This window comes from Convolutriloba macropyga, chromosome 11 (assembly GCF_964194025.1).
Source record: "Convolutriloba macropyga chromosome 11, txConMacr16.3, whole genome shotgun sequence".
In the NCBI taxonomy this organism is placed as follows: Eukaryota; Metazoa; Xenacoelomorpha; order Acoela; family Convolutidae; genus Convolutriloba; species Convolutriloba macropyga.
Window position 1 is genome coordinate 20529650 of NC_134478.1, and position 21589 is coordinate 20551238.

Consider the following 21589-nt stretch of genomic DNA (forward strand, 5'->3'; position numbering starts at 1 on the left):
AGGGCTGTTACACCGTTCTCTTGCAGAAATTGGTAGAGTTTTTTTATTTTTGCCCTTTATTTGTTGTTAAATTTTGTTGTCATATGCCAAATATTGTGTAATTAAAGGTCTCAGTGGCCAACTGTAGATAAACAAATGAACATAATAACTGATATCTAATGGTTGTTTTGACTTTCGAATTAAAAAAAAAGAGTAATAGTATTCGTCAACTTTTTGTTGTGGTTTGCGTTTTTTTTTTCTGGTTTTTTACAATGTTCTATCATTTTCGTTAATTAGCCTCATTATTTAAAGCTCTTTCTAATTTTTTGGCAAATCAAATATTAATTTTTTTTGTTGTTTAAACGTTTTAAATTACGTCTTCAGGGATAACACAATTTGTTTCAGAACAATTTTGTTAAGTTTAGATACTTTTTAGTTCTTGTGGTTCTTTTTGTTGTCATTTTCTGATAGTCGTTTTGCAAAAAAGACGTTATGATGATCAATAGAGACGCAAATGAAGATGTTATTTTCCCGCGGGTACCATCTTATCAATTTAATGTCTTCAAAATTGTGGTTTCGTAGATTTGTTTGTGAACCTTATTAGTTTAGCTTGTAGTTAATTTTATTTTATAGTCTTAAGATTTAGTTTCATTAATAACAATTGCAATTAGTTTTCCGAGTAATTGCAAGACAATCTGTATACTCTTTTAGTCGAAAGCTTTTGTTGGCTATGAATTTTGAAAATATTTTTTTTAATTAAAAAAAGAGATAGATTTTTGAGATCTGCCAATTTTTTTTCCGTTAAATTGTAATTAAGCATCTCTTTATACAATTCCCATCATTCATCTATTGAAATACAATTTGCTATTTATAAAGATTTTTCTTCCTTCAAATGGTCTTTCTTCTTGGAACAACCAGTTTTCATAAAACCAATTTTCGTGATTTTTGCATCTTTGCCCCTTTTTTTTGTAGGTTTTTGTTTTCTATGCACAGTATCACAATAATAGGCTTCATTTGATTTGAAAATATTTTCAACTGTGAAAATATCAAACGACAAATTTTTTTGTTTTTAGCGATCAGCTTAATATTTAATTGATTGGGGGACATCGTTTTCGTGCATAAATTTTCGATCAATATTTTCGTTTTTGCGTGTATTTGTCGTTCTTTTTGTAGTCGTATGACATATCCTGTATAATAAAAGGCCTCAGTCGCTCTCTATTGAGGCATAGAAGACTCTCTCAATGATTTCATTTGATGCGTAATGTTTCTAATCAGTTGAAATTTATTTCTTTTCTTAAAAAAAGCAATGTTTTAATAAACTTTGCTCCTTTTGCTCATTTCTAGTCGACTTGTTGTTAAGTCGCATTAAGGAAAAGTCCCATATTTTGTTCCAAAAAAGTAACGGTTAATCTTCTTAGTATAAAATTTATCTGTTGCCATTTTGATTTGGTTATTAGCGGTTTTCATAAAATGGAGAAGGGTCGTAATTAATATTTGTAACTATTTGGTTTTTTTGCCGTAACTTTTTCTCGTAGTCATATTATGGTAGCCACAGGTCTCCTAGGCCGCCCTCAAGAGTATATTGTTTTATTCTCTTAGTAGTCTGTTGAACGATATGTTGATATGTTAATTTTTTTATCTCTTCCTCATTCGGTAGACAGTTAAGTGAAAAGTGTAGATGAGCGGGGTCGGAACTTAATGTGCGAACGCACATTACCGAGCCTCCTTGTCTTTTTTTCATTTCAAATAAAAAAGCACGTAACATTTTTTTGATTTGGAAAACTTTTTCTAGTTTGTGGCCCGCCAAAACAAGTCTACCAGGTAACTAAGAGTTCCATACGACTATGTTGAGTTGTAAGAACAAAATTCAAATGAGAAAAATATCGAAAAGAAATATATCTTTGAAAACACTGTAACCATTTAAAATGTACTCTCTCCAATTGTCTGAAAATTGACTGGATCGTCAAATTACAGAGTCTACCTGCATGATGTATTTAAAAATCGAAACGTTCAGTGTTTCATTACTCATCAATTTCAATTTTCTGAGGATCTGCTCTTTGTGGAAAAGTTATTGGCAATGAATTCGGTTCAATATCTGGTCATATTTGAATGAGAATTGCGATTTCTTTTCCGTTTACAAATTAAGAAGATTTGAGTAAAGTTTGCTCCAAAAATGAGCTTTGCGAAACTGCTAGTCAAGATTAAAAAAGTTGTTGACAAACTTGAGACGTATATTGGAATATTATGTGCTGCGGACAGTCTTGCACGAGCTCTCATCATTTAAAAATGATTTGGTCGTCGTTTTTTTTATTTCAGTACAACAGATTTAATAAAATGAGTTGAAATTTTATAAATATTTATATATATATATATATATATATATATATATATATATATATATATAATATTATATATAAATATTTTTAGGTAAATCTCTATGATCTTTATATCTCTATATCTTCCATTGCTAACTTCAGCTTTATGAACATATGTTTTCTGTTTGCTAAGCATGGTTTTCCGGTAAATTTTACGATCCCAACATATTGTGTCAGCGCGGAATGAATATCAGCAAGCAGATCAAAACTTCTTCATTATTAACTTTGATTTCCAGTTTTATGTGTATGAGAATTGAAGCTCTTGAAGTGAAGCTCCAAGAACGACCACTGCTTTTTGTAACCCGTTCATGTTCAATAAAGATCTCATAAAGAACTCAAAAGCAGTCAAAACTTTAGAAAACTTAGGTTCAAGCTCTAATTATACTCTCAAGGGTGCTTTAATTAAAGGAAAATATTTAAAGGAAGATTTAAAGAAAAAACAAAAATTTTGAAATATTACCTGGCTTTCTTGGTGAATGATTCTATGCACATAAACGTGACATAAATTCATTCAAAAATGAATAACAACGGTTGAAAAATCATTATTTTTAATAAAAAAATATAACAGCGGCGTATTCAGCTGAAATCAAAATGACTCGCAAATAAATCTAACAAAATAAATCGCTCACGAAAATTCGAGGTACTTGTCATTATGAAAGTACATACATAATTACTTACCAAATTTTCAATTGAGGACTGATAAATAAATCCGAGTTGAGATAGACCACAGTAAATGTTTCACAAAAACGTTTCGTCGAAAACAGCATAAAATGGACAACGCGAAGATGAAATTGTGAATCTATTTTGGCAATTCTAGTCGTCAGTTTCAGCGCGAGGGTAACAAGAGTGTATAGTTAATGAGGATGGGGCAAATGATTGAAGCTTTTCAGGAAAAATAGCCGCAGGATGCTGTGTGATTTAATTCACAAGACAGAGCGAGAGAAAAAGAAAGAGTGGGGCAAAAAGGGGAAAGGGAAGAATAGAGAAAGAAGGGGAAGAACCCTGTGATTGGATTAGAATGGTTGCCCGGTATACTTGATTGGACAATGGAACAACAAGGGGCGCGCAGGGGGCAACAGTGAGAAAAGGGGTAGAGGGGGAACGGGGTTAATTTGGAAAAGAATGGGAAAACCAAATTAGACCTGATGGCAACAACTTTATGACCAAATTGTGCTAACTCAATTGAAAAGCTACCAAGTCTCAAAAACTTCAATTTTTGCTGAAAGTTACAAATTTTTGATCAAATCTAGTCAAAGGGGTGTTAAAAATCTAAAAATTGCTTAAAATGCAGTTATTGTCTCAAAGTTTAGCAACAAACTGAATTAAAAAGGTCAGTTAAATCTTAGTGTAATTTAGTAAGAGACAATTCAATTATGTTATTTTTAACGGAAAATCAAAGGGCGTCCGATCAAAGACCAGGGCTAATGCTGGGGCTATTAGGAGACCACCCAAGGGGATGATTTCCGGCAGGGAGGGCAAAAATTGATGGGAGTTTACTGATATAAAAGCAAATGACAAAGTAAATGAGCTAAAAAAAAGTTAAAAACTCACCAAAATAATTGTATCATTCTTTGTCATAGTGAGTATTGCGGTACAAATACATTGCTAAAAATATATGACAAAATGTATGCTAAAATTCAAAATTGGCCGGCGGAAAACCCTACTGTAATACAATAGCTAGGAGCAATTTAGTTGTCTCATTACCCAAGAACAAGGAAGAAAAGAACCCCCCTATGGAATTACACAAAGATCCTAGTAGTGAACGAGATAATGAGCAAAGGAAGTGAAAAGGAAGAATGGGTGAGCGGGAGGGCGTGGGGGGATGTTGGGATGCAATCTTCGAACATTCATTTGTGTTCAATTTTATTAACCGCTTTTCACATTTTAATCACGCAAAAACGCATGAACAAATCTTCAAATTTTTCATCTTTTATTTTGTCAACTGTGAACAACCACTTAGTTTCGCATCACGAGTTTTCCACGTTTTATTGTGTCGGCTGTTTAAAGATATAAAGTCTTAATTTAGATTTCCTCTTTAATTTTGCCTTTAACAAGATTTCACCACCCCCTCCCCTCCCCTCACTAGCTGCCCGCAAATAGCCTCAATTAGGGCCAAAATCTAACTGGTGAGGGCTTTTATCTTCGCCTCAAATTGATTAGAACCTCCCGGGGATTTGCTCATCAATTATAATGGAGAAAGGGTAAGAAAATGAGGGAAAATTACGGCAGGGAAAGGAAGCCTAAAAAGATTTGAAGCAATAAAGTAAATTCGGTCCATCTTAGCCTGATAAAAGGGGCCATTTTTGGTAGGATCTTTTCTTATTTAAAAGCCTTTTAACCGCCTTACATTTATGCCGTTGAAAAGTTCAATCGATAATTTTTGAAACTAATCAAAGACGTTTCAGATTTTGCTCTCAAATCAAAGGTATCCTGAAAGCTGATTAAATTTGAGATTTACCTGTGTTTCAGTTTTTTACGAAGTGAATGAAGCTTAGAACTTTAAAAATGAGTAAATTCTCCGAAACAACTTAAAAACGGGGACGTTATTATTATATCTTTTCTTTGAATTAAACAAAACCAGGTTTAATAGTAGTCGCTATTAGTCTTAAAGCAAAATATTAATATAGATTTTACGACCACAAACACTCGAAGTTTTATTATAGAAATTTAAAAATTAACTTACCTTGTAATTAAAGTGTTCGAAAATTTTGCTGTGTATAAAAATTGTACCGCTTCAATTTGAGTGTTTTCTTTTCAGATAAACCGATTTGAATTTATAGGTAACTAAATGGTCGCAAAAGGGGTCTTCGATAAGACGCAATATCTACTTGATGCTATGTTAAAACTTCATAGCTGCTATCTACTAACTATAATGCAGTATAGATTAGATCTTAGTTCAAATAACACGTTTCTGAAACAGATTCGGAAAAATAGTCGGCTGGTCCAAATTAAACAGAAATTGACAAACACATTCAGCGGATGAAAACTAGGCAATGTAAACAAAATGCACTAATTTCTTGACAATTGTGAGTAGAACGTGGAAAATTATGATCAATGCGAATAAAACAAAGGAGCATTTATAATTGTCAAGCTATTGAATTTTAACAAAAATAAATTCAATAAAGGAAAATTTTTCAATTATGAATGGAAAAATTTAATTTGATACAAAGAGCTTTAAGAACGGTTGTGTTGTATGAACGAATTGTTATAACTAGTACAAATTATGACAAATAAAATCAAGAACGCGAGCAGTGGTAAAATAAAGAAGAGTGATGCGATTAATTTAAACACTTAAAGTTCGGTTTATTTTACGGAGAGGTGACATTTTTATGAGCACAGAACTTCAAATAGCAAAATTGAAGTTTCTTTTATTAACAACTTAATGTTTTGTAATGTTGTTTTGAAAAAAGTAATAAAAATCTTTTCTCTCAAAGAACACTTCAAGTTTAAAAGTAATATCTCACAGTAACTGGTTATAGTCACATAAACCGCACTTAAGTATGATTAAAAGTTTTCACGGTAGAATTGATTTTGTACGAAAAAGTGTGATTTTTAACTACAAGCTATACCAGCCAAGTCGATCATGCAAAAGAAAAAGCTATCGCAGAAAGTCAAAGCGAGAAAAGCGACGTGAATACGTATTATAATTGCTTATGACAAATTTTACCTTTTTTATTGATATCAAAAAATTGGCACGCTTAAGTCGAACACTTTCTGGACTCTGTGGAAATTCCGGAAGCAACTGTGCTCGTCCCGGGCTGTTTATGAGGAGAAAAGTTATGATTATAAAGCTGCAGTTAACTCACAAAAGTTATTACTAAAGTTTACATAACAAACCGAGGCAATGTAAACTTGTTATTGTATAAAGAGAGGATAGAAGTCTAAACCTGGAATAACACGATTTGGCTACCCGAGTTGTTGGGCAATCAGTTACTTAATATAGTTTTGCTAATTTTGGGAAATCCTCTCTTATCCCCTCGGCTGGGGAAGCTAGCTGTTTGCTAACTTGACTGTTATTTAGTTTGGGGATTGTACGTGGTCGATAATTTATTACTAGAAGAGCGCTCCAAAATGTTTCTAAGGTCGACTTTCTTGTAGTTATTTTGAAGCTCCTTTAGCGTAACTCTGATTAGCACTTGATTGGAAACATTTGTACAAATCCTAAAAGTCTATAATTTCCCAAGGCACCTAATAGCCGCCGCATAAATCTCGTTAGAGCCGAAAGATTTTAAAAACACGCCTCGCATTTAACAACAGGAGCTTATTGCTAATGTTGAAGTATTGAACAGACCTATTCTATCGAGCAGCTAGTTTCAATCAAACGTTTACTTCAATCGTGAACTATAAATATAGTCTGTGAAAATAAAAGGCAAGCACAAAACATCTGTATTTCAACTTTTTTCCTTTAAAGAACTGACCACTAGATATCACTCAAGTGATACTAAGTCAATTTGAAATTTGTAAAATTCAACTAGAGCACTTCCAAGGAAAGATTTTTCTTCCAAGAGCATTCCTTAAATTTGCGCTGATTAATTTATGCTAAACATGCTAATCCTCTAATGCTGAAATTTTGAAATTTTGATATAAATTTTGCATTAATAACGTTAATCTTTTCAACGCTATTAATGAGATTTGTTGTATAAAACCACCTTTTAATGCTTCATGATAGTTGCAAGGGGGTCTAGGCAGCGGCGCAACCAATGAGGAATTAGACTAGCACTGGTTTTGCATGGGCGTCTCGTAATTGAAAGCCTAGTGTGCTAACCATTACAACAACTGACCTTATGTTCTCGAACTTAAGTGTCTATTCATACCCATTCTCTCATTCTCTCTTGTTCCTTAGACCCGACCGCCTAGCAAAGAATTCGTTCACCGTATAATTGTCCAGCTATTTCAAAACCAATGGATACACAATTCACATTAACTTGTTCTCTCCTATCTTTCTAACAATCGTGGAAATTAGTAGTGATGCCATCAAAAAAATTAGTTTTAGTTTTGAATAAGTATTACTTTGTGTAATCCCAATGTTATAAATCGCAAAAAATCCCTGTTATCAAGTTATCATGCAAGTTCATACTACGTGCTATATATACTACTAGCTAAAACTAAATAACAATTTTCAAGTCTGTTTATTATCAGTGTTTAAGAAAAAATTTAAGCAAAAACTAACAACCTCTCACTATTGGAACCTGTAAATGAACCAATAAATGTAAAATCGATGAACTTGGAGACTGTTTTCAACAATTTCTGATTTTCGAAATTTTTTTTTAAAAAAAAGAGAATTTGTTTTCGAAAACAAATCCTAGAAAATTGTTGCCTGCTTCCAAATTTTACCTTGGGTATAGTGACGGAGGTACTTAAAGCAGTTTTAACCTAATTTTATTCATAGCAGTTTTTCTTGAAAAAGTTTAATCGCAAAACAGTGACAAGGCATGGAGAAAAAAGGTTTTGCGCAAGAACTCTACACAACTCATTAAAATTTCTCAGGACATATTCTTAGGCATATAAATTAAGAAAAAAAATTGTTCAAAGTGAAACAGAGACATATATGCGCCCTTTGAAGACGTTGACAAATTTTGTCTTAGCACACAAGAAAGTCGCATTAAGGGTTTCTCCTTCTTGATTCCTAATGAACAAAGAATTAGAATCTACGATGATCTGATAATCGAATAAATTCTCTAAAAATTAACACTGTTTTTACAATAAAACAGAAACCGTGTAAAAAACAATTTTGATGAAATTAGTTAAAACAAATTGATTTTAGTTAAATAATCTCTGATAATCTGATCGCCAATATAACGAAAAAAGGTAAAATCTGAAAAAAACCATACAAGGTTTAAGAGGAAAAATTTAAGAAATTAACCTGTCTAATAGATATTAGTTTTCGGGTAAAACGTGTCAGCATTTTCTGCATGTACTTACCATTCCCGCATTCTTAAAAAAATATGTTTATGTTAAAGTTTATGTTAGCACCAGTTGTTTGGTCAGATATTTTTGAGGACATCCCAAGTTAGCGTGTGTGGTGTCGATTTGAATCTCTCTGTGTCTAAAGTGTATCTCTCTGTGTATAGATAAGAAGCGAAATTTTTGATATTTTCTACCCAGAATTTTAGGCAATTAACCTAATTTTTGATCAAATTAATCTAAAGTTTTTGTCAAAATTCGTTCACTTACGACAACTAGCTGTTTTTGACGGTATCTCTAAAAAAGAAATACTTTTTTTGTTTTTTCAATGTCTCCATATAGTAGAAACGAAAAAATCCTTTTTTTGAGAAAAAGTTTACCACAAATTGATCCAATTTATGGGCGTTTTTAAGAAGTTTCTAACCCGTTCCTCACCTGTGGCAACATCCAACGTTCATTTTGGTTTAAATTTTTGTTGAGATCTTAACAAACAAGGAGAAAATCATTTGAGATTTGTCTAGTAATGACTAATTGTTAGAAAAAACCGAAAAATCAAATAATCAGAAATGTGTTTCATATCTAAGCTGGAAAAGAAACCTTAGGCTTTACTGATAGCATTTATTTTTTCGGCATACACAATTGACTGAAGACCATTCAACAATGACTCACTCTGCATTTTGTCCTTTGTTGCACTCCATTGATACTCGAAAAAAAAATCGGATACTATTTTAAATTTAATGACTTATTATGACACTAATGAATTTTATCTACTTTTTGCTCCATTCTTTAAAACAAATATTAGTTGTTAGCAGAAGCTCCACGTACGCAGTCAGCTATTATTGAGTTTCAATTGCACATAATATAGGATATAGATGGTTTTTTAAGCAGTTTTTTTTAAAGGCTTCTTCATAAATTTTGGTTAACTTGAGGCCAATTGGAACTCAAAACGGAAGGGGCACATCAAGTCGCAGAACGGATAATCACAGTGTGATAGCACAGGAAACAAAAGAAAACGTTGGGCTTGGGCGCATACTTTCTCTTTGTTTTGCTCTGCTTTCCTTCCTAATGTGACAAATTTTTTGGGCTTAAATTTAAAGCGATTTGAAACAATGCGGACTTCAATTTTTTGTCTCTGTGTTTTTAAACCTTTGAACGTTGACCTATTTTGTTCAGAAAACAATTATTTGAGCTGAATAGGAAAATTGTTTTTCACTATTGATGAACTTTTTGTTTTCTGCCTAAAATACAAATAATTAAAAGGTCTGAATTGCTTTTTTTTTATTAAACTATATCCTTTTTTCACCATTTTTGTACGCAGTTTATCATTCTAACACATTTTAATTAGTTCTTGTGAAATTGATTTTTAGGATTTTATGTTCAAATAATTATCATATACTTCTACTCGGAATGATGAAACCAAAACTACAGAGTAAAACTGATGCTTTCTCTAAGGTGCCCCGGAAATCCGTTTTACTTAGGGTCACAGGTATATAAGTTACCGAAAATTTCTTACTAATTCAATGTTGTCTTATAGAAGAATATCTCTCATGATGTGAAGCAGAAAACTGAGCTCATTGTTTTTTAAAATTGCAATTTTTACTTCTATTTTGTCCTAAGTTAGTCTTATATGCATTTTTTATGTGTTATGCTTTTATAATTTCGTTGTTTTTAAAGCAATCAAAATTAGCGTCTATTGGCATAAGTGCGACGTCACCTGTTTTGGAAAGCCAAATTAAATTTGCTAATTCTTGCCAACTGTTAAGCTCACCATAGTTTTTGTCGTCGTAATTATTTTTTCATTCAGTTTGGGTGCGTCAATTTGTGTTTTAGTTTGATTTTTGATTACCTTAAAGCCATTGGTTTCCAACAGTTTATTTAACATTTTATATCAGTTGTGTAACCCCATCCGGATTTTCGTTAGCAGAACACGTCAAGGTTCAAAAAATCAATCATTCAATCTGAATTGCTTTTTCTGTGTTGTTTTTTTTTGTTGGAATTTAATTCCAGGACTTTCCCTGCTATGTTTATGAATTTTTCAACTGGGTTGATTCATTTACCATCTTTAACTTCTTGTTTATACAACTGCCCAAACTCGTTTCGACTTTTACATGCTATTCTTTATTTCGTTTAAGGTATGTCGCATGAATAAACTTGAGAAAAATTGAGACAGTTTTGTCCCGTTGAAAAAGTAAGCCACATAGTCAAAATAATTTTGCGAATTAATAAAAACAAATTGTTTCAGCTTCCTAAGTTTTGCATTTCTAAAGCATCTTGGACTAGCTAGGAATAGCTTGCGATGAGAAGGATTTCACTGAATACACGTGAAGTGGAGCCACTGTTTCGTGATTATTGGATTGGTTTTGAATGGTGACACTGAATGGTCCCAAACTTATAGAAGTTAAAACATTTTAAAAAGAAACTATTTTTCATGTCTTCACTGGACAACCGAAAACCAATCCAATAATCACGAAACAGTGGCTCCACCTCACGTGTATTCAGTGAAATCCTTCTCATCGCAAGCTATTCCAGAACAAGCGAACCTTTTAATTAATTTAATATTCAGATTTCACAGAAATTGATTGCAAGTTGGTATCTTAAAAATGGGTAGTAAAAAGTTGGTGGAGTGCAGAAAAAAATAATCGGCAACGCACAATTTAACTTCTGAATTCCTTTGAAAAATTGGTTCGGAATTTGCACAGAAAGTATTTTACATGTCATAAATGAATATGATTTTTGGTGCCCACTTGCTTAGCATTCTAACTTTTTAGCAATAACTTTACTTTTCTTTCAAATTAGCTGGCAAAGATTTGTAAATTCTTGTCTCTAATCACAAAAAGTAGTGTCCCACCGAAAATGATGACACTCCAGCAGTCTGTAAAGTACTGTTTTTCATCTTAAATACGTGGTACTTGTATCCCAGTTGGTAATTGCAGGTTGTAATTGACCTCAGAGTTGACCTATAGGCCAGTTTTTGACAGGTTTTTAAGTTTAGCAATCGTTTTTAGTTTTGCTAATTATATTTTTCTTTCATTTACTAAAACAGGCAAAAGTCGATAGGAGAATATTTTGAACGCGGTAACATTAAAATTTAATATATAGTCAAGCAAGATCATTTCAATAATTTTATTTGTTTGAAAGTTCTTTCAGTTAATGCTTTAAAATAGAATTCATGGATCTTGTACTTGCTAAAAAATCTCTTTTTTTAAACCAGAGAAGGAAAATTACTATAGCGTTCCTAGAAATTCCGAACAACCAATTCGCTCTAATCTTCAAACTTGGCATTATTCAATAATTCTCAAAATGGCATGAACGAAATGAAGCTAGTTTCTCAATCAGAATTTCTTTGAAAACTCAGACAAAATTTGATTAATTCAATAAAACTCAATCCTTGAACCAGCGGGAATCTTCCTTTATCGCTTCAACAGTCGCCTAACTTTATAGATTAGTTAGGCCACAAGTTATATCCTATGATTTAGATTAGGAAAAGACTGCTAAAATTAAGTTGGTGAAATTTGAAACTTTAGGTTCGTCAAATTACGCTTAGTGCAATAAAATTATTTGTTAAAACATGCAATTTCAGCATTTTTCTAACTTTGATAAAACTCATGTGTAGGTTAAGACTTCTTCTAATAGAAGATTCCCAACAAACTTAAAACTTCTGTTAACATCAGAAAAAGTATTGCATTTATAAAGTATACTTATTATTCGTTTTCAGTGGAAAAGAAAAAAAATGCGCTTCTTTTGTTTTTAAAGCATCTCAATTCAGAAATGCCGTCATAAATATAAGAATGGTTAAATGTTGCACATAGGACAGGTCAAAATAGTAGTAACTAAATTGAGAGCAATTTACTCTAAGAAAAGCAAAAAATAAATCCCAATATTCTAAACACGCACAAAATATACTCAATTGTATGCCTATATATATCTGTGTGTATATACGTACTTGCATGTGCATGTGTGGGTGTAGGACGGATAGTCCAATCAGCTTAATTTAGCTCTTTTTACTGCGCTCAATATTACCTGTTCTTGACAGCTACGTAAGAAGAGGCCAATTCCCACGAGGGTGGAAAACCACTTTTATTGCCCAATTACTCGACTATTATAACTCACCCCTTAATACCAATTCTTCCCATTTCCTCTATCGGCTTCTTTTCTCTTTCAATCTATTCCGTTGTATGTATGAGTGAAATTTTAAACTGTTAACCTTTTAATGAATTTGAAATTGTAATGAGTTTTTTTTAATATTGCGTCAATTTGAAGATAATTGGATGAAATTGCGTCATGTGAGAAAGCGTGATTTTTCACCATAAGCACATACGAGAATGAACTTAAAAGATTGCTTTCATGCTTCTGAAAAGAAAAACCGTCTATTAGATTTCACGCAACGCAGCTAGCTTCGTATCAGATTTGCAGAAAATTTAGTTGAACTAAAACTGCAAAAAAGTAGAATGAAAATAATGATGCGACTATCAAATACTAAAAAAGCTCTCAAAATACAAAAAAGACAATTTTGACATTTGACAAAACGGATAAACTGATAAATCTTCCTAGATAAACACCAACACCAATCTTAAGCGATCTTGCAAGGTCTTGATTACCTTACAAGATCTCTATTTCTTCTGACTAATAAAGCATTATAAGATATGATAATACCTAGAAGAACTAAGTAATACATGTTCAAAATCATTTTTTTGAAGAAAGATAAAGTTATGAGGTTTTTCTTAAAATCAATTTTAGAAATATATAATGCCAAGATGCTGCCTTCAAACTGGGACGGAGCTGCTGCCGTTCATATAGCATGACTAGATTGCCACAAGATACTTGCAAAAGGCTCATTTTCAAAGAAACTGAACGACTCCACAGCCACGCCTAAATGGTAAGATACAAGATGGTAAAAACTGTGCCAGATCATTTATTGTAAACGCTTATTATAAAACCCCGCAGTAGTATCAAGCCAAAGTTAAGAAATAGTACCTATAGAAATTAGCAACGATACTTTTTCAGTAAGTGGAAGTGCTCTCAACAAAAGACAGATGGTGTCAGGCAATTTACCCAATTCCATTTTACCCAATGCCATTTTAAACAATTCCATTATACCCAACCCGCCATTTTACCCAATGCCAATTTTAACCCTATTGTTGAAATTAACAGAACAACTATTTAGCCGGCTATAGTTAAACGTCCCTTGGGACTTGATATGAACCTATCACAATCGAACATCGGATAAATCAACCAAAAGATCAAAATCATTGGGTAAGTTGGCATTGGATGAAATGACATGGTGTAAAATGGCATTAGGTAAAATGGAATTCAGTAAATTGTCACGTAACCGTTAGTTATAAATCATTACGTTGAAGCGATTCCTTACAACTAGTAATTTTCAAAGTCATTGCTCTGGCGTTTTGTAAAAGTTTACACGACATAGTCACTCTTATTGAAAAAAATAGAGAGAAGGTTTTTTGCTAGAGGGAAACAAAGCCCGCCATGCTCCAAATAATTCATCAAAATTTGAAATTAAGTACAGATCATGCCACGACGGAATTTTACGTGCATTTTTTCAGTTATGTTCTTCCTACTAATCTAGAGCATTAACCACTAAATGTGAAATCATTTGGAGATTCATTCCAAAGATTTTGGTTATTGCGACCCTGTACTACTTGTTTCTTCTGAAATTCATCACCTCTGATCAAAAAAGTTGAAAACAGCGTAACAGATAAGTTTTGACTTATAATCCAGTTTTTGCCCTAGATAAGCAATGTATTAAAAGATCAAAAAAAAAAAACAGAAATTAGGTCAGAACGCAATCGACTCCCATGGAAAAAGTGGGGGCTTTTCGTTCAGTTCAATTAAACGTAGACTCAAAGATTTTTGATAACATTCATTTTGTATTTCTCTTTAAACTGTGAATCTTCTTTTCGAAATCTCACAATCTTTTCGAGAATTACTGAATCTGTTTCAGGCTGAGGTTATGTAAAAATGTAATTTTTCTATCAATTAATAGCGTGGTTTATCTAAAAAATATATTAATCCACTTTTATGCTAGTTACAGACTTAACAAAAAGTACATAGGCGTACATTTTGACTCATTACTCCAAGTTTTGGAAAACTGCTGATGACAATACAACAAAAATTGCCGACAAAAAGTAAATTTTTCAAACATAATGTTTTATTTTAAAAAATGGCAATCCAATTGCAATTATTTTTTTGAAAAACAAATCTAAATATAATTTATATATATATATATATATATATATATATATATATAGATTTGTTTTAAAAGAAAACAATTGCAATGTAATTGCCAATATATTTAGAAAAATTACTTTTTGCCAGCAATTTTGTTTTTTTTTTACATTAGCAGTTTTACAAAGCTTGGAGCAAAGATAGTTTTTGCTAAAACTGTAAGAAGCATACAGGTGGACTAATATATTATTTTAGATAAACCAATTAAGTCTTTAGCAGTTACAATCAAGTCTTTTAATAAAAAGTAGCCTAAGGCTACGATAAAGTTTTCAACTTATACAAAAATTAAAACCCATTTTTTAAAAATATAATAGCACAAATAAATTGTTGTTTTTGCTCTTCAAAATAATCAAATTCTTTTAATTTCAATGCACTGAATCATTTTTATCAATAAAGATGACAAACAGTAGTTTAATATTTCCGAATATCCAACAAACTTTCTAAAATTTTAATCATTAAAATGTAGTTGAAAGTTCAAAAAATTTTCTTCAAAACAACCCATCAGAAAGTATTCATGCGTGAATGTTTGTCGATCAATACCTAAAATGTGCCTATAACAGAAATTTTTTGGGAAAAAGTTGTCTTGAAAATCAATCGCTTCCATTCATATGTTAAGTTTTTGGTGGCATCAGAAACGACTTCAAAAACTCGACTTTTTAATTCTCTAAAAATGAAGTCCAAAAAACAATCTAGGCTGCATTGCTTTCAATCTAAGTCTTGCATAAACAAATCTATTGCTTGCAAAAACCAATTTCTTGCAAAACCCAATCTATGTATGCGCAAAAAAATGTAAATTACTTTACAAAAGAAAAACATTTTTTGCTTCGGTTCATTGCAAGTTTTGCAGCACATTGTCACAATACACTAGTTTTCAGTGTCAACTGCCGAAAAAATGAATATTAGACTGAGCATCAAAAAGATTCACTTTCTATTTTCTATGTACACTTTAACAACAATACAATTCTAATTCAATTCTAAAAAAACGAACCAAGTAAGAAGTAGTTCTACTTTAAAAACACCGGGATCATCCTATGCAGCACTTTTTAGCCTTGTTCCAACCCGAAACAACCTAAGAAAACCTAGGATCTGAAGCTTGCATGATTGTTCCTTCACGATCTTCAGAATTTTTTCACATTTTGTGTTCTTTAGGTTTTTCCGACTTTTGACCAGAACTCCATTTGCTCTAAACCAGACTTAATATTGATCTTGCAATAAAGTTCGTAATAAATTTGGAATTCAACGTTATTTTTTATCATTTTTTTTAATATGACGTACCTTACAGTGAGTCGACTGTCACAAACGGGCGTTTTGCAATTTTGTCGATAATACGTCAGCTTTTTGTCGCTTTCAGACGGGAGTAGTTTGGTTTCTAATTGATTAAAAGGCAAAAAGGGGAACTAAAAAGTAGAGAAAGCACAAAATACAATTAAGCCGTACTGTGGTCAGTTATGAAAAGAGGCAAAAACAAGGCAAAACAGCAGCGGCAGCAATTCAATTTGTTGAATGTATGGTTTTTGTCATAATCTATTATGTTGCTTGCCTTGTTTTCTACCAGCAGAACAAGCTAGTGTTTTGATAAAATATGAAAAGACAAAATATTATAAAAAGCCGAAAAGTGTTTCAGAAATAAAAGAAAAGGAGTGAATTTTTGTTGTTAGTACACATTGTAGGATATAAAGCGTGTATATTAATGGTGAGTGTACTGTACATATTGATACGTACAGGGGAGTGCATGAAAGGGGAGCTTTTAGAAATTGAGTGATAAAAAAATTGATAGAACACGGGGAGGCAAAATCAATCGTACTTACCTCACAAGAAGAAAGAGAAGGAATTGAAGCTAAACTGAAGCAACAGCAGAAAGATAGAATGCTAAAGAATAACCAGGCACACTAGCTTGCGAGTGAGAAAGAGCAACGAGAGAGAGAGAGAGAGGTAAGAACGATGGAGAAGCCTCCCCTTTTAATTTCTCTTCTTATTCTTCAGTCTGCTTTAGCCTTCTCCCAAGAAGAGCAGGAAGGAAACGGTCGAAACAAGGAAAACTAACTGCTCAACAAAAGAGAGAAAGCGCGATTGAATGAATAGTGAACAAATTGAGGAATTGAGCAGAAGCAAGGAGAACGGGGAAGAGCTGCTGTTGGGGTGGAGGGAAAAGATGCAAAGGCGAAGGGATTAGCGATTAGCCCACAAATATCAGCGGATACTATTCCTTTTTTTCCATCCCCCCTCTCTCTCTATCTTTCCCTTTCAGTTTTCTGCCTAAAAGCCACCCCACACCACCACTAGCAGTAACACACTACTATAACCATATAACACACTCATTTTTCTGATTCCACTCAGTCGAGAGTGGGGAAACGCTCCTATTTTCTATACTTTCTACTTTTTACGCTTTTTATTCGAATCTTGCTTGTAATGAACCTTTAGCAAATAAAAGAGTTAAAAAGGCGACGATTCTAAATGTGCTTTATAAGTATTATAAGAGTCACGCAGTTTGTAAGCATAACAACCAACAAAAGCAGAAAAATGAGAGCTAAATGAGGAAAAAATCATAAAATATCCTTTCAGTTTTCCCCATTTTTTCACTTCTTTTCCTCTTTTAATCTAGCCCACTAAGGTTTTAACTATCTCTTCAGCAAGGAAGCATCATTACAAGAATAAAGTACATAGAATACTAGGATGACTAAATTAACGTCTCAACTGTAAGATTGTGAACAAATTACTAGGCAGGGAATTTTAAGGGCGCAATTGAATTTCAGTGGGGTGGGTTAAAAAGTGGTTTTAGTCGCGAAAAATTACAAACTTGAGGCTGTTCCATTAATGCACATTAGATTGTGCAGTGGAAATAAATTGGCACTTTAGACATTTTTGGTAAAACCCACTGAGAGACTTATTAAAGCCCACTGGGGGAAGAGTTACTGGTTTTTAGTTGAACCCTTTTTACATTTGCATCTTAATCGACAAAAAGTTGGTTTGAACTAAAAGCCTGCAACAACTAATATCTTCAACATTGTAAAGAAACACTCTTTTTAGACATCGAGCTTCTCATTGTAGCTTTAAATCTATGACTGCAACAAAAACTGCAAAAATTTCAAAAAATCTGCTTCACAATAACAAGAGCTGCGAACAGCGTAGTAATTTCTATTAGGCTTAATTCTTTGAAAAAATTGCTCAAATCTGCGTTTTACAGTGGTTGTGTTAACGCGAATAAGCTCTGTATGTGAACTGAGAGTGCGCACCCGTACCTTCCATTCAGTCAGCATCAGAACTGAATCACAACATTTTCAGAACAATATTAACTTTCAGTACTGATTCAGAACTTTTTCAGAACAGTTTCTGTAATGATTCTGAAACATCTCTGAATCAGAGCAAAATTCAGAATTCTTTACCATGCTATACCAGTTTTCTTATAGTTAATTTCTGTAACTCCGCCACTGCCGGTCCCCAGCCCCGGAATGAAAAAGGAGGAGGGTTTAAACCACACAGAGCATACTGAAAAACCTCAAAAAGTCAGTTTTAACTTGACATGAGAAAAATTCCGACAACCTATATAAATTTCTTCAATTTCTACAGGTATTGTATGAATTTGTATTCTTAAGGACCTGAGAGCAAAAGCAATGGTAAATTCTGGCTTGGCTCACGCACATAGTTATGAATTTACCCAAATTCAGAGAAAAATCAAAGTCTGATTCAGAGCCTAATTCAGAGTCTGAATCAGAATAATCCAGAGTCTGATTCAGAGTCTGAATCAAAGTCTGAATCAGAGAATTTCAGAGCCAAATGTGACATGAACAGACTCTGAATCACTACTGAATTGTTTCTGAAAAACTTCCTGATTCAGTACTGAATTACTCTGAAAGTTAGGTACGGGCAAGCTTTAAATTTTTCCCTTCAACCATCGTTTCACGAATAAAATACCATATTGACAAAAAGAGATGCCAAAAACTATCTGCCTAAGCTTAAATGGGCTGTAAAAGATTATTTCAACAGAAAAAAACGACTGAAGAAATACGTCAACTGAAAATTTTTCTCTTTTTTTTTACTGAGTGTATAATTTCAGCTGAGGAAAACACACTGGAACTTTCATAGATTCATTCTTTAAAACAAGTAAATAGCGTATAGTTGAAGAGTTCCGTTAACATGGATTTTGTTATTGTGCAATAATTGATTACTACTATTTGCACCTAGAGTATGTCTACAAATATGAGAAAAGCGAGCAAAAAATGATGGAAATTTTAAATTAGCTAGTTTCCTTTTGCTTCTAATTAGTTAATCAGGTACCAGGCTTTTACAAAGCCAATTCCAAATTGCGTTACGTTAATGACGTCGAACCATTTGCTTCAAGATTTAACTTGCAGTTCTGAATGTTTTTCAAAATACTTCCGTCCATCAAAGTAAAAAAAACAATTAAACCTTCGCATCTTTAGTATTAAAATTATGTCGTTTAAACAACTGACCGTAATCATTATGCATACAAAAATCAAATTTTCCACTAGAAATCGATTTCTGCTTGTAATGGAATTCTCATTTGGTGGGGGTATTGTTTTTTTCTGAACATTATTGATCAGCTGGTTATAAATCAAAATGCTTCCTTTTTTGAAAATTTCAGCAACAACTTTTTTGTACCACATTCTGCATGGCTTCCAATAAAACTTTTATACCATCGGACAGCTGCAGTGTTAATTAAGTAGCAAAGGATAATTGAACATAATTCAAAAGCGCCTCAGTGTTCAAGAAAAGTGTTCAAAAATTAAATTATTGTCGAAATTTGACCTGAGATAAAAGCAGAGAAATTTGATTGGAAAAAAGACAAATTAGAAAAACTGCTACCTTCTTCTAATGGGTAAGAAATCAAAAAAAGTATGCAGCCACTCACAAGGTGGAAATTTAGTTTCTGTTACGTTAATGAAATAGATTTTGCGTACATTAACAGCGTGAAGATTTCAAATAATTCCTGCCTCAGTAAAAAATCAAATTGACAAACACAAAATTAAAGTATTGATAGTAATAGCACAAAATTATAGAATGCCCTGAAGATAAATATCAATTTTGACAAAACTGTTCTAAAAAATTGTTTAGCGAACTAGAAACCAATGATCGCTCGTTGAGTCAGGTGGAGTAATATTCCATAAATGTTTTTGATGTTTTTCTGAATAGTTTTGATCGTGATAATGGTTGGAACCAAAAATAAAGTCCAATATAGGAGGACGAAAAAAAGTTACAATTTTGTTGATACAAAAATTATTGATCAATATATCGATGAGCTCTGACAATGCGATTCCTTTTTTAACTAAACTTTCGAGGTAAAATTCAGCAGAATTCCGAACAAAAGAACCGATATCTATCATGACTTGATATGACATCAAGCAATATTAAGTAACAAACAGCTGTATTTACAAAATGCAATTTATAGCAAGTGAAAATTTAATATTAACAAAATTTTTAAGTAATTTTTTTTATATTACTTAGCTTTTAATTTTTATATTAAAATAAGCTGCAGATGCTTTTTCTATAGAGTTCATATTTTAGTATGAGACTATTAGCGAGCAATTTTTTGACAACTCAGATCTTCTCTGAAACGTAGTTTATGCGCAATTTCGATTATTATGTAATATATTGAGTACAAAAGGTTAGAAGGGGAGACAATTCTCTACTAGTTGCAAAGGGGGGATTTCTGAAAAGATCCAGATAAAGAATTCTCGTTATTAGTTGCACTTCGCTTTATTATTGAATTAATAGTCTTGAGCAAATTCCATATACAAGATTCTGTGCAATTAAATTGAGACCTGCCCAAAATACTTTATTAGTGCAGATTGTTCGACCCAGGGTTGCAATAAAAGGAAAATCTTGAAACTTCTCGGATTACATCGTGATTACGTCACGGTGATTGATAGTTTACGTTTTACGCGTTTGGATATGGCAATGAGCGTGCGTGTGTAAGTATGTATGTGTATATGTAAGATTAGGATTAAATATGAGATAATTAGAAATAAGAAAAACGCACAATTTTCTTCTTACCTTTTTTCGTATCCCTCTCTTTTTGTGTGTCTGCTTGTACAATAGAGATAAGACAGTTGTTTTATATTAGTTGAATATAGGCACAATGCATATATATGAATGTAGATAGTATAGTAGTATGTCTATATTCCCAATACACGGAATTGGACGGGCTTAATTCAATCAAGCGAGCCTAATGAAAAAAGAACGGAAAAAAGAACAATGCACTTGAAGTTTGGCTTTTCTGAGGAAAAATTGAAAATAGGGGATTTATTGTAAAATAGGCACGGGAATTAAATTAAAAAGGACGCTTTTTCTCGCTCTCAATTTACGCTGCTTTCTACCACTAGAATAGTTTATAACAAAAGACTAATCAAGTCACTCTATAGATGGCTGACCTAACTCTTCTTTTCAACGCCACTATAAAAAGCAGAGAACACCATTTTATTCATGCGCTAATCATAAAAAAGTAACAAATTTCGTGAACAAAAACCGCAAACAAGAAAAGTCTTCGATTTGACATAAATTGACTTAAATGGCTATTGGGTAGCGAATTGTGATAATACTGCAACACCTGGTATGTATTTTAACTAACTGTTTATGAAAGTGGATTTGGGCAATATTAGCAATAAAATCGGGAAAAGGTTTGCTATGGAAGAACAGCGTTAAAACACTTCTTAGTGGTTTCATTTTCAGATTGTTTGCCGGTAGTTTGCTTACTAACTTATCTTGGTTAGTAGTAGTTAGTAGCAAGGTAACAGCACATATTGCTAGATTGGAAGCAATTACATAAATAAAGCTGTTATACAACATGCATTGAGTTGGGTTGATCCAATGGATTTTTCCTTGTTTTCTTTCTCCCTGTCAACCCGATTGGAAACAGCTAGAAGTCTCCCCTTTATCCTTTTGATAGCCGATACCACAGAAACCAAGTTGAAATATGGCTGGACAAAAACGGTAACCTGTTTAGAAATTTCCGCAAAGTTGTGGTCAGCTTTTGATCAAAACTTGACCTTGTCGAGAAATCTATTATTGAGGAAGCAAATCTTAGTCTATTCGCTGGGGAAAACTTGAGATGAAAATTCATTGAAAGAAAG

The 21589-nt window shown here is 32.7% G+C and overlaps 1 protein-coding gene across 11 annotated transcripts in view; it reads right to left on the reverse strand.

Moving 5' to 3' along the window:
- LOC142349389 (uncharacterized) overlaps positions 1-21056 on the reverse strand; it is a 36191-nt gene extending 15135 nt beyond the window's left edge. For 2 of the 11 annotated variants that reach the window (XM_075400915.1, XM_075400910.1), the window contains exon 1: positions 20514-21056. The gene's annotated coding sequence lies outside the window, so the exon portion shown is untranslated. The other 9 variants (XM_075400918.1, XM_075400909.1, XM_075400914.1 and 6 more) reach the window with 5 other exon arrangements.
- Between the last annotated feature and the right edge of the window lie 533 nt (positions 21057-21589).